The sequence below is a fragment of the Halichoerus grypus genome, chromosome 4 (assembly GCF_964656455.1).
Source record: "Halichoerus grypus chromosome 4, mHalGry1.hap1.1, whole genome shotgun sequence".
NCBI classification, from domain to species: domain Eukaryota; kingdom Metazoa; phylum Chordata; class Mammalia; order Carnivora; family Phocidae; genus Halichoerus; species Halichoerus grypus.
In genome coordinates this window covers 173,566,864-173,579,826 of record NC_135715.1, presented here as the reverse complement: position 1 = coordinate 173,579,826, position 12,963 = coordinate 173,566,864, and the positions used below count along the sequence as shown (strand labels likewise).

At 48.0% G+C, this 12,963-nt stretch overlaps 1 long non-coding RNA gene and 1 pseudogene across 1 annotated transcript; one reads left to right on the top strand and one right to left on the bottom strand.

The window, feature by feature from the left end:
- The first annotated feature begins 1,708 nt into the window (after positions 1-1,708).
- On the top strand, positions 1,709-12,189 carry LOC118531342 (uncharacterized). The gene is made up of 3 exons (XR_004915130.2): positions 1,709-1,790; positions 3,751-3,833; positions 9,487-12,189. It is a non-coding gene; the product is annotated as an uncharacterized LOC118531342 (long non-coding RNA).
- On the bottom strand, positions 7,179-7,723 carry LOC144381524 (protein FAM89A pseudogene; annotated as a pseudogene).
- Positions 12,190-12,963: the final 774 nt, after the last annotated feature.

Below are 12,963 nucleotides of genomic sequence, written 5' to 3'. Positions count from 1 at the left end.
CCCACTCCCTGCTTTCTACACCCCACCCCCTTGGTGCTGTCCTGGATCAAAAAATAGATAGAGGAAATGGAGGAAATATTTGTCCTAAGGGAATTCAGCCCTAAGGAATGAGGAATTTAGTCAGACACAGTGAAGATGAAGGTCATACTTTTGAGAACAAGTCTAAAGCCCAGGAGTCTTGAAAGCTGAGCTGTTCAATTTCACAGGACCCTAGAAGCCCACATGCCTTCTCTGTAAGTTCCTACATTTCATGTTAAGATACAACAAGAAGATACAAGTCTTACTCTCTAAAAGATCTGCCCCTCACTCAGGGTTGGGGGAGTCCTTAGGGATGAGGACAGAGTGAGGAGTTACCCACGGAGGATCACATGACCGTCATGCTTGGAAATGATACATCGACTCAGTCCTCATGCTGAGGGTGGAGAACCTCAGTCCTGGCTGCACCCTGTTGGTCTCCTGCCTGGGGTGACATTTAGTCGTGTGAGCAATCCTTAACCCAAGTTGAAAGGCTATTTGCAACTTAATGTCTGGGATCCTCGGAGGCCACCTTTCGGTTCTATGGGAAGGCACTGTCTGAAGTGACTGGGGGTCGTCTGCATTGGCAAAGGCACCTGGAGTGATGGGCAGCAAAACAGGAGGAACCTCCTAACAAAAGCGGGACCCACACACCGGATTGTCACTGGTTATGCGATGAGAGCACCGGGGTAGGAAAGGTGGGTGAGACAAGACTTCAAGAGAAGACGTATTTGGTATCAACAGTTGGTTTTCAACAAGTGTTCTAAGGCCATTCAATGGGGAAAGAACAGTCTTTTCAATAAATGGTTCTAGGAAAACTGGACAGCCACCCGTGAAAGAACAAAGGTGGACCCTGACTTCATACCATATACAAACGTGAACGCAAAATAAACCCAAGACCTAAAAGTAAGAGCTAAACTTATAAAACTCTTAGAAAAAATAGAGGGAAAATCTATATAACATTGGATTTGGTGATGATTTCTTGGATTTGATACTAAAAGCACAGGAAACAAAAGAAAAACTAGAAAAATTGGATTTCATCAAAATTAAAAGGAATTAATTAGGAATGATGAATTATTAGGAATAATTACGAATTATTAATAAGGAATTAACATCTAGTTTATATAAAGGACTCTAACTCAACAAAAACAACTCAATTAAAAATAGGCAGAGATCTTAAAAGCTCTCATCACAAGAAAATGGTGACAAATGCTAACTAGATGGATTGGGGTGATCATCTCTCAATATATACAAATATTGAATCATGGGACGCCTGGGTGGCTCAGTTGGTTAAGCATCTGACTCAGCTCAGGTCATGATCCCAGGGTCCTGGGATGGAGCCCTGCTCAGCGGGGAGTCTGCTTCTCCCTCTCCCTCTGCCTGCCGTTCCCCCTGCTTGTGCTCTCTCTCTCTCTCTCTCTCTCAAATAAATAAATAAAATATTTAAAAAATATATCGAATCATTATGTCGTATATCTGAAACTAATATAATGTTATATGTCAATTATTGTTATACCCCCCATTTAAAAAATAGGCCAAATGATAAACTTTATGTTATGTGCATTTTGCCACAATAAACAACAACAAAGAGCAAAGCATTTAGCTTGTGGCGGCAGAATGATAATATAGAACGGAAACCACAGAGGAGCCATAAGCCGTAAGTCAGCTGTTCCCCTGTCTCAGAAGAAGAAGGTGGAGTCATCAGGGGAAGAAGAGCATCTGAGAGAAACTGGGGTCAGCCGTCGTGTAGATGGGCCCGAGCATGCTTGGAAAAGGTACCAGATGCAGGAGATTTTTGCTTTGAAAAAAAGAAAAAGCAAAACGTCCCTGCGGTATAATGGAAGGGACTAGAGAGCGGGGAGAACAAGCTAGGGAGCAGTGCAGGGCTGAAGTCTGAGTCTGAGTCGGAGGAGATATGTGCTGGGGGGGAAGGGGGGCCCTGGTATGGGACATGTGACCAGTGCATTCTTTTTTTTAAGCAAATAGTTGCAAGCTTGGAACCGGTGTCAAGACTTGACAATTAAGCGTTGTCTCCTATGTGCTCCGTGGTGTGTGTTTACACGAAGCCTGCTGTGCCCTCGCATGGGACAGTCCTCATGTCCCACAAGGACATGCTCTCGCTCCCCCACTTCTTTGCAGTACTTCCTACAGCCCCTGTGAACTTCCCCATCTGGCTGTGACCAATGTCCAAAGGGCATGGCCATGGTTCTCACTGGGCTTTTCACATTCCCAGCTCTGACTTTGGAAGTCACCCAGAGGAAGGAGCAGGATTAAGGAGCAATGTGAATGCATCCTTCCTGTGTATTGTGTTCCCCCAGAGCAAAGATGGCCAGCACTTCGACATATTTTGAGCCGGGATTTAGAGTCTAAGTTAATTTGGGAGAAAGGAGCTTTTGTCCTTAAGGAGTTTGAGGCTCAAGGAGAGGGTGTCATATTCTATAGCTGTGACAAATTGAAGGGGGAAAAAAAGCGATCTTTCCAAGGATGGGGTTAATTTACACGGTAAGCAGAAAACTGAGCCGGGTCTCAGGAAAATGAAAATGAGAAAAGCCAGCAGTGGCCTCGGGCAGAAGCCAAATTAATCTCTAGAACCTGCTTTGGCTTGTCAAAAACTGAACATAGATGAGTTCCAATGTGAATGGAGGTAAAGGGAAGCGGGTAAAGTTCCTCTCCTTCTATGGTTGGGACATAAAACCCCCACGAGCCTAAGAGCTTCCCGAGATAGAAAACGTAGCATTTGATCTCCTGGTGATTTGCAGGATGTCTGGCCCTCCAGCAGGTTCTCACCCACTACGTGCAGAATGAATGCTGGACCCAACAAAGGGAGAAAGAAGTGAATGAATGAGCGTATAAAGCCCCATTCCAGCCCCCATTTCACTGACAACAGGAATAAAATGAAGGACAAAGCGGGCTGAGTTATTATAGCATTCTGACTCCGGTTAACTTTGGGCAAACACTTTTTGTTTAGCTGGGATAATGGGAGTACTCGGATTGGTAATAAACAAATAAGTGAGCAGAGAAATAGTGTCTTACATTTGAAGGAATTTACAGTTTACAAAGCTATTATGCACACATTTTTTCCACAGAGCCTGTAAACCACACGGCACACAGGCATGACAAATATTACCTTGTCCTTTGATGAATAATCAAACTGCAATTTGAAGGACAAAATAACAGCAATCACAGAGCTAAACGTGGCAGAGTCCAGATTTCTGAGTTGTGGTTCTGGCTCTCAGGGGGCCTATGCTCTAGAGCAAAAAAAATCCCACCCATGTGTTTGGCCTGGTCAACTCCACGCAGAGCCTTCTTTTTTTGACCCAGGTGTCCAGGAAGAACTTTGGGTCTGGTTTTGTGCATGTTGTTAATTTTTTTTTCTTACAAATTTTACCAAAAGAAAAAAAAATTTTTTAACAAACCATGCAATGAAATTATGAAATGTGTGACTCAAATATGCATGTCTTCTCAGGCCAACAAACCCAGCCATCTCTCACATCTCACGGATATCACAAAGTCTCATTTTCACGCTGGTCCTTCCCGGGGTCTCCGCCTTCCCTGCCTCCCTGCCCATGTCATTTCTCGGCTCTTCCCCAACACTGGTCTTCCTTCTGGAACTACAGCCTTATTTTGTTGCTGCGCTCACTTCAAATGCCTGCTCTCCTCCTCCCTCTTTACTTTTCCCCAAGGCCCAGGAGTTGCTTTCTTTGGAGACAGAGTCTACCCACTCTTTCTTTCCAGAGCTGGGGCCAGCTGGCCCCCGAAATCAATCAGTGGCCCATCAGAGACCGGGGTGATGCTGTCCCTCCTGCCGTGGAATTTAGGTAAGTTCCCCGGAGGCCCGTTAGTGCAAACATGTCATGAGTCAGCTCTGCCTCACGGAATTCTCCCATTTCCTGAAGTCTCCCGAAGCCTTGTCGATGGCTTTATCTGCTCAGCCAGCAAGTTTCTGCTCTAGGAGTGGGGACTCTCTTTGTTTCCCTTCCCTTTTTTCTTTTTTTAAACCGCCCTGCCTGGTCTCCCAGGAAGGCTGTCAGGGGCCTCACATGCTCTGCCCCTATCCACGGCTCCCTCTTGCCCATTTTTAAAGTTTTCCTTTTCAGTCCCATTTCGGCCAGCCTCCCACGCCCTCGGCCTTCTTCGGCAGTGTGCCCTTTACTGCCTGGTTTGGGTGCTGGAGGAGTTTAAGAGAACTTCGGGTCCAGGAATTGCAAACCCTTGTGGGTTTCCCTTGTGGTCCATCCGTGGGCTTCCGGGGACGCTGTGAAGCTCTGAAGTTTCTTGCAAAATGTCGAGGGTCTGGGGACCCACCAGGGGAGAGACTCCATAGATCCCCATTTTGTTCCCCAGAAGCTTCCCCGGGCCCCCTCGTGTCACAGATACCTAAGCAGAGTCCTATGGAGTTCCACGGGGGGCCTGTCTCATTTGCGCTCTGCCGTACCTGTGTGCATTCTTCTGCCCCTTGAGGCTTCCCACAACACTTTCCCTGCCTCCTGGGCTTTCCCTTTGGATTCGGGCTTTCCCACACCGGGACACACAAGTACTCCCTTGCACTTACACAGTACTCGGGGCTAGCTACATAACTTGTGGTGCCCAGAGCAAAATTTTTAGAAAATGTGGGGCCCAGCCCACGGTGGGAAAGGCAATCTCTCCTTCTTCAGGTCAGCCACCCCAGGGATTGTGAGCTTGGTGCCAGGGTACCCTGGGGCCCTGCCTGGAGGCTGGGTGAGAGGCCCATGTGCAAGTGTGCAATGAACAAACCGTGGTACTGAGAGCCTGGGAGGGCAGCCACCTCGCCCCACATGTGACACACTGTGGGACACACGCTGACTCTCACCCCTCCCTGCGCCCAAACCCAGGCCAGGGTGGATGAACAGCAGAACATGGCCCACCATCGTGCCAGGCAGAGGCCTCAGCTGTTATGGGGTGGGGCTGGAGAGAGGAGGCCAGTCGGGGCCTGGGAAACAAGACTCAGAGTGCAGACTGTGGACACCTCATCCCAGAGAGGTGGCGAGAGGTGGACCCCAGAGGCTCCAGACCTCCTGCGCCTGCTCCATTGTCCCATTGGACTTCCTCTTCAGTCCACACACACAATCAAAGATGTGAGTGTTAAGAATCTCAAGATGGTGACAACAGGGCATCTAACTTGGCGTGGATCCTTCTGCACCAGTCACGTGCCCATGAAGTGCCCTGCCAGCCTTTCACGGTTTGCAAAGCACATTCACATACCTTTCTTCTGACTGCAGATGGCCCTTTGAATTAATTGGGTTGACTATCTTAAGGCTTATTTTACAGGCAAAGGCAAGACTCCACTAGGCACAGCTTAAACACGTGAGTTCTGGAGTCAGACAGCTCAGATATGGGCTGGGCCTCGGAGGGGTGAAGGTTCTTCTGCAGGGTTGTTATGGGATCGCAGCAAAGAATGCATAGAACACAGCCCATCACGCCAGATGCAGTCAGAGCGCCCCAGAAATGGAGCTGTTCATGTGCCCAACGGGCGTAGCCAGTTTCTCCCAAAATTCTATTCATGAACAGTTACACCAATTTTCAGTTGTCACATTCTATCTGTACCATTATTGGCTTAATATTTTTTATTTAAATCTCTCTACTTTTTTTACACTTTCAATTTTATTTTATAGGGTAACTTCATTTTACTATCATAAATGAAAGACCAATATTGCTCATCTTAAATAGAAGGCAATCATAAATTCATGGAAAATGAGAATGGTGTGAAAATCTAGCCAGATACCTTTGCTTGCTGAACACTTAGAGCCTGTCCCTTTTCTTGTGAAAGAGGGAAATTGGCAAGGATTAAAGATTTAGCCCTACCCTGAGATTTCTCTTTGATTTAACTCACAAGGAATAATTTTGTTGCTATTCCATTCAGTGTTATCGCGTGTCTGGCTGGTCCCTGAACCAGTCATCATGAACTCTTTTGCATTGCTTTGCCTGCTACACTTTGGGAAATCCTAAACACGAGGTTAGGAAGTAGTGGAGCTAAGGGTCACAAGACATGCAGCACGGGTACAAAAAATTAAAAACCCGCACAAAGCAATTCTAAACATTTTTCATGGACACATGGATTGAAAAAATTTACATCAGCTCTTTAACAGGGATTGCCTCTGAGGAGCAAGGGAAGAGGAAAGGGTTGTTGGCAAAGGGACTTCAACCATATTCATAACATTTTAATTATTTTATCAAAAATGTTTGAAATAGAGAAATATCTTACAGTTACTATTTCTGCATGATTTAGCGTGATTATTTAGCATTCTTTTTTTTTTGAGAGTTTAGCATTTTATCCTCATTTTTAACCTACAAAGTGTAAAGTGTTCATAAAAGACTTTAATAAATATATTAAGGCTTAAGGTGATCATTGTTTCGAGTGTGAGAGGCAGGATTGCTTTCTAATGTACTAGTTTACATTTAGAATGTAAATGTACAGAACAAAAACTGTTGCCATCTTACAGTGAATGACACAAAACATGAGCTTGCCCATTTTTTTGCCTACGTAACACATGTCGGTGTTCTCTTCCTCCTCCATCGAATAGACAAAGAGGGATCCAAATTTTGACAGGTGAAGAGAATGCAGTTGATTGGTGTGACCTGAAATGTTTACTTTTTTGGTACAAAGCTTTCACTGAGTGACCGGGTCAGTTAGTAATGCAGTTTACAAAGAAAGCCCAACCAAGACCCTTAAACGCTCGCAAGACGAAAGCAAGGAAGGCTGCCCAATGTACCAAGGAAGGGGAGGCCGCAAAATGTTAGCTTTCCTACCCTGCAACCTGGAGGCAATTGCTACAACACAGAGTGTAGCAAATCGTCTACCGCCTGCAAGGAAGTAACTAGTAAAAGTCTGGCGTGAAATGCCCGGGAGGGTCTTCCCCCAGGATCCTCCCGTTAGATTCCCAGCATGGATAGGACTCGTGGGCAGGAGTGTCTCTGTTCCGCGGTGCCAAGCACGTCGCTGAGCACCTTGAGGCCACCTAGGCAGAAACTCCAGCCGTCGCAACAGACTGCCACGAATGTCCTCCAAATTAAACTGGCAGCCCTGGCGGCTTGCGCCCGGGGACTGCCCGCGATGGGGGAGCAGAGGAGCCTTCTTCGAGAGGAGAAGCTGAGGCTGACAGTGAGTCTGGTAGCAGCAGTGGCCTCTCCGCCGAGATCCCTTTCTAGATGGACTCCAGAATCCAGTCGCTGCCGGAGAGCGAGGAGACAGGCAGCGACAGGTCCCCTCCCATCGTGGAGGGCGCTGTGCTCCTGGAAATATTCCTCCTCCTCATCGATGAAGCCATTCTCCTGAGCATGAGTGCAGTCCCGGCTGGACTGCAGCCTGGCACGCTCCCTTATATTCCTGAATGGACTCGTAGAGGCCGTGGAGTTGGCAGAGCAAGGACATGTCCAGCTGTCGGAGGCCAACCATCTCCTTGCAGAGCAGGGCCAGCGCAGCATCCAGGTTGGGAAGCTTGGCGGGCAGCAACCTCCTCCCCGGCCCGGGCCCCGCCGCCCACTGCTTGTGCCCCCGCGGCTCAGCTGGTCCTGGATGCGTGACTTCTGCGCCTACAGCCCCTCCCGGTGCCTCCAGGCCCCCGACACGCCGCCGCCCGCCGCCGAGTGCAGCGGACCGCTCAGGCTCTTGGGCAGCAGGGGCAGCCCGTCCACCCACAGCCCCCCAGACCGCGTCCGCCACCCCCAGCGCCGCTCCGGCCCCGCTCATTGCACCAGACCCGGCCACGCGCCTGCCATTATTTAGCGTTCTTTAGACTTTTATGTGTTTTTAAAATTTTCTTAAAATGTAAAAGAAAAAAGAGAGAGAGAAAATGAAGCAAAAAGTTTAATCAGGGCAAAATGCTCCCGGAGAAGGTTGCAGGGAAGGATCAAAATGGTTTGGTAAATAAGGGACTGTATGAGTCAGTGAGGGCTGTTGTAACAAATACCACCGACTGGGTGTCCTCACCAACAGAAATGCATTGTCTCACATTTCCAGAGGCTGGAAGCCCAAGATCAAGGTGCCAGCAGGCTTGGTTTCCTCTGAGGCCATGCTGCTTGGCTTGCAGATGGCTGCCACCTCCCTGTGTCTGCATGTGGTCTTCCCTCTGTGCCTGCCATGTCTTAATTTCCTCTTCTTACAAGGACACCAGTCGGATTGGACCAGGCCCCACCCAAGTGACCTCATTCTACCTTAACTACCTCTTTAAAGACCCTATCTCCAAATATGATCATATTCTGAAGTAATGGGGGGTTAGCACTTCAACATATGAATTTGGGGCACAGTTCAGCCTGTAACAGGGACTATAACTGATCACTCCTGCTGACCTACCTCATTATCCAGGAGTTTCTTGTCACCTCTCTTTACTGACTCTACTGCCTTCCCCTTTTCTTTCCAATGTCCTAGATATCCAGGCAGGTTTTCCTGAGTGCCCCACTGCCTGCCCCTTTTTGATCCTTCTTGGCATCAACTCCTGCTTCTTCCAGCCCGCCTACTGAGTTCCACCTTCCTCCTTACCCCAGTGGACTCTCTTTGAGTCCACTCCTGTCTTTGGATCCCCCACTCAGGAGCCCAGTGGCACAGCCTCCACCCAGGTGGAAGCTCTGCAGCTTCATGAGCCCAAACTACCTACTCATTGACAACAAACACATGCCAGACATTTCTCCCATCTCAGATCTAGGCACTAAATGCTAGTGCTCATCTATCTTATCTCCCTTCTTGAGATGTCTGCAATGGGGGGGGGGGTATCTATTCCCTTGTCCATTCTCCCTGTGGTTCTTAAAATGTTCAGATCACAGACTGTATCAGTCAACATCCAATCAAGAGAGCGGGAACCTCCCTAGACACTTAGCCAGCTTGGGAATATATTCTAGGGAATTGGTTACATGGCAGATGGGAGAGCTGAGAAGCCGGGAGGGCACGGTGAGGGACATGAACCTGGTGGCTTCTGTGAACAAGGGCAACACCCTAGTGTTGATGGAGCAGCGAGACAGAAGGAACTTGATCCCGCCACTCTATGGAGCTGTGCAAGAGCTCTGCCCCATGTGAGCCCAGGCCAGTAGGTGGAAGAGGAATGACCTTCCACTATGTTGAAGCCACCGTTGCTTGGGGTCTCAGTTAGAGCAGCCAAGCTCAGATCCAGCAAATGCATCTCTTTTTATATTGCCTGTTTGGGGGCAATCTGCAGAGACAGGTCCTCTCCCTTCCCCGAGGAGACAGAGCTGTGGCCTTAGTCTTGCCATCTGAAATAGCTTTAGGGGCACTGGTGAGACTCAAACAAATGCTACAGTGTGGGTGACAAGCTGTCTCTGTTTTCTTAGGAATAAGGAGTTTCATGGAGGTAGAACTTTCAGTGCTTAAATGGGGAAAGTCCCTGGCAAAGCAGGGTGAGCTGGTCACCCTCCCTTCTTGTGCTTGTAGCAAGCATCTGCTTCCCCAGACAGAAAAGCACCTGCCAGAGTCCTGACCCCATCCTCTCTTCCCATATCCAGGGCCAAACCACAGCTGAAGCTGCCATTCTCAGTGAGTCTGACTGCCTCCCAGCACCTCTTTGAACAAGACATGGCAAGTTCTTCCGTGACCACTGCTTCATTCCTGAAGAGAATAAACACCATCTCCAGCCTTGACCTGCTGAACAGAATCACCACAGAGTTCTTCCAGCAGCCCCGGCCCTTTGCACTCGAGACATTTTTCAGTAAATGTAGTTTCCCTGGATCTGAGGCTCATATCACATTCCTTGCTTCTAGGAATCTGCCTGCCCACAAGTACGAGCCTCTGGTCTCATCCAAGTCGAGGACAGTGGGGCTCTCCCACCACACAGTCCTTGCTGAGTTGCTGTGCTCATCCTCTCTGAAGGGGAGCCTCTCGTGAGGTTCCTTCTCTCATCCTGCTTTTGCCTGGGGCACAGCTTGTTGGAATGGAAGGAGCAGTGGATTGAGTTCGGACCCCCATTTGGAAACACGCCTCTGCCTTGGTTCTCTCTATAATGTCGGGCAAGTTGCCTCACTTTGCAGAGCCTCAGTTTTCCCACCTGTATAATGGAGTGGTATGGTAGGCTGAAAACGGCCCCCAAAAGATATCATCATCCTAATCCCTGCAACTTACAAATGGGACTTTATTTAAGAGGGTCTTTGCAGATGTGATTAAGGATCTTCAAATGAGGAGATTATCCTGGATTATTCAAGTGGGTCCTAAATGCTATTACAGATGTCCTTAAAAGATGGAGGTAGAGGGGCACCTGGGTGGCTCAGTCGTTCAGCATCTGCCTTCGGCTCAGGTCATGATCCCTGGGTCCTGGAAACGAGCCCTGCATCGGGCTACCTGCTCAGAGAGAAGCCTGCTTCTCCCTCTCCCACTCCCCCTGCTTGTGTTCCCTCTCTCGCTGTGTCTCTCTCTGTCAAATAAATAAATAAAATCTTAAAAAAAAAAAAAGAAGATGGAGGCAGAGGGAAATTATACAGACAGAAGAGGAGGGAGCAGTGTGACCAAGGAGGTGAAGATTAGTGATGTCGTCACAAGCCTGGGAATGCTGGCAGCCACCAGAGTTTGGAAGAGACAAGGAGCAGATTCTCCCTTGGGGCCTCCAAGGGAGCACGTCCCTGCAGTTATGGGCTGAACTGTGCCCTCTCAAAATTCATTTGTTCATGTCCTAACCTCCAGTGTCTCAGAATATAGCCATATTTAGAAATAAGGCATGTAAAGAGGTGGTTGAGTTAAAATGAGGCTGTTAGGATGGAGCCCATATAGGACTGGCGTCCATCTAAGGGACACAGGCATGCACAGAGGGAGGACCCCAGGGGGACCTGGTGAGAAAGGCAGCCATTTACAAGTCAAGGAGCAAGGCCTCAGCAGACACGAAGCCTGCCAGCATCTTGATCTTGAACTTCTAGCCTCCAGACTGTGAGAAAATACATTTCCGTTGGTCAAGCCATCCAGCGTGTGACACTTTTATCATGGCGACCCCAGGGAGTTCATACCGGTAGTGATACCTAACCTGGGCTTGTTCTAAGATCAAGGTGATCACAGGGTGCCTGCTGGGCTGTGGGTGACTACTTTCTACATTGTAGTGGTGTGTGAATTCTCCTTTCATGGAGACTTTTCTACATGTTTATTCTTTTGCCCAAGGAGAAGTAAAATAACAACCACAACAAGAACAAAAAACTATACACCAGCCATAGTGATTTTTTTCCCTTTGGTCTTCTCTCCCTGTGTGTGTGTTTGTGTTTTTGTGTGTACGCTCACGCATGCACATGGGCACGTGCATGCCTGTTCCATCGTCCTTCAGTGAACTGCATCATCTACCAGGGCTCCATGAACAGCTATCAATTTCCTGTTTATAGATCTGTCTCATCACCCCTTAACAGCCGCGAGCACAGCTAACATTTATGATACTCATTTTGTGTGTAACCAGGCATTGTGCTAAACGCTTTTTCTAAATTGTATCATTTAATCCTCTGAGTATCCCTTTAACATGGGTACTACTATTATTCCAACGTGACAGATAGAGAAACAGACAGGGAGAGGTTACGGAGTTTGACCGAGGGAGTGAAACTGCAGAGCTGGGAGACAAGCCCAGGTAGCTGGTGCCCAGGCTCACACCCTCACCCCCTGTTAGATCTCATGAGGGCAGCAATCCACCCTGCCTTAGTCAACTTCAACCCTCTACCATGTGCTTGCCACAGAGTTTGGACTCAACGAAGGTTGGCTGGCTGACCGGATGAATGACACTTTCCGCATGCCAAAGAAAAGTCAAGAAGATGCTCTCCAGGACTCTGTTTGGTCCAACTTCTCTTTATCTTGACTCTGTTGCTGTTGCTGCTCCAGGAGTCCAACCATTGACTGGCCTGCATGGCCCACACCCATCACTCTCTCTGCTCTCAGTCTTTCTGACCCTGGAGTGGAGAGATCGAAAGTTGAAGCAGCAGCCCCTGCTCCCCTCACCCCTCCATCCACTCAACCATGGCCTTTTCTCCTCCCATGGCCACTCCTCACCCGTGTGGACAGGAGAGACTCAAAAGCGTGGTGAGAGAGGTCTAGACCCAACAAGATTATGGAAATTGCAAGAAGCCATGGACACACCAGACATTATTGCTATCCCAACTTACAGAAGAGAAGACTGAGTTCTAGAGGTATTAAACACTTGCCCAAAGCCACAGAAAACTGGGTGTCATTTTTTACTTCTACTCAGTCCTCTTTCCAACATACTAAGTAGGTACAAAAGTGACCCAGTCTAGAAGAGAGAAGTTGGGGCTCAGAGCCTGGTTTCAATTCTTACCAACTGTGTGTTGTTAGTACATTATGTAAATTCCCTGAGCTTGAGTCCTTTGGCCCACACCATGGAGATAAGACTATTCACTTGCTGCCATTACAGTTTGTGCTGGTCAAGGAAATCACCTAGCCAGGCTCTCCTGGGCCTAGACCGCGGACAGAATCCTGGCAGCGAGGACTTGACTCCAGAGCTACATACCTCAGTAACCGACCAGTCCAGACCTTGACTTGTCTCACTCCACCTGCCAGTCCAGGCCCCTTTGGGGAACAAGCTAGTGTCCTATTAATAATGGGAAAGGGACTCAAAAACCTTGATTCTATATCAATGGTTGCTGCATCTGCCTCCAGATCAGAATCAGGAAAATGAAGGAAAAGTAAGCAGCTCACCTGAACAATCCCATCTGTGAGTACGCTCATAACATCTCTTTGAAGTCAGGAAAATATTTACCTGGTGATTATGTTCTAACTTCTTCAGTTGTCTCTCCTTTGTGATGAATGCCTAATCACTATGGAAAATAATCTCTTCTAAACTGTGTATTTCATAACATAACTCATACCAGAAGTGTGCTCCCATGTCTCTTTTCTTCTAAATATTTTAAAACACATTTGAATGAAAAAAAAAAAAAAACCAACAACAATGCCTTAAATAGAAATCTGCAATACTGTTTTCATTGAACATAAAACAGGCCAGCCCTGATGTC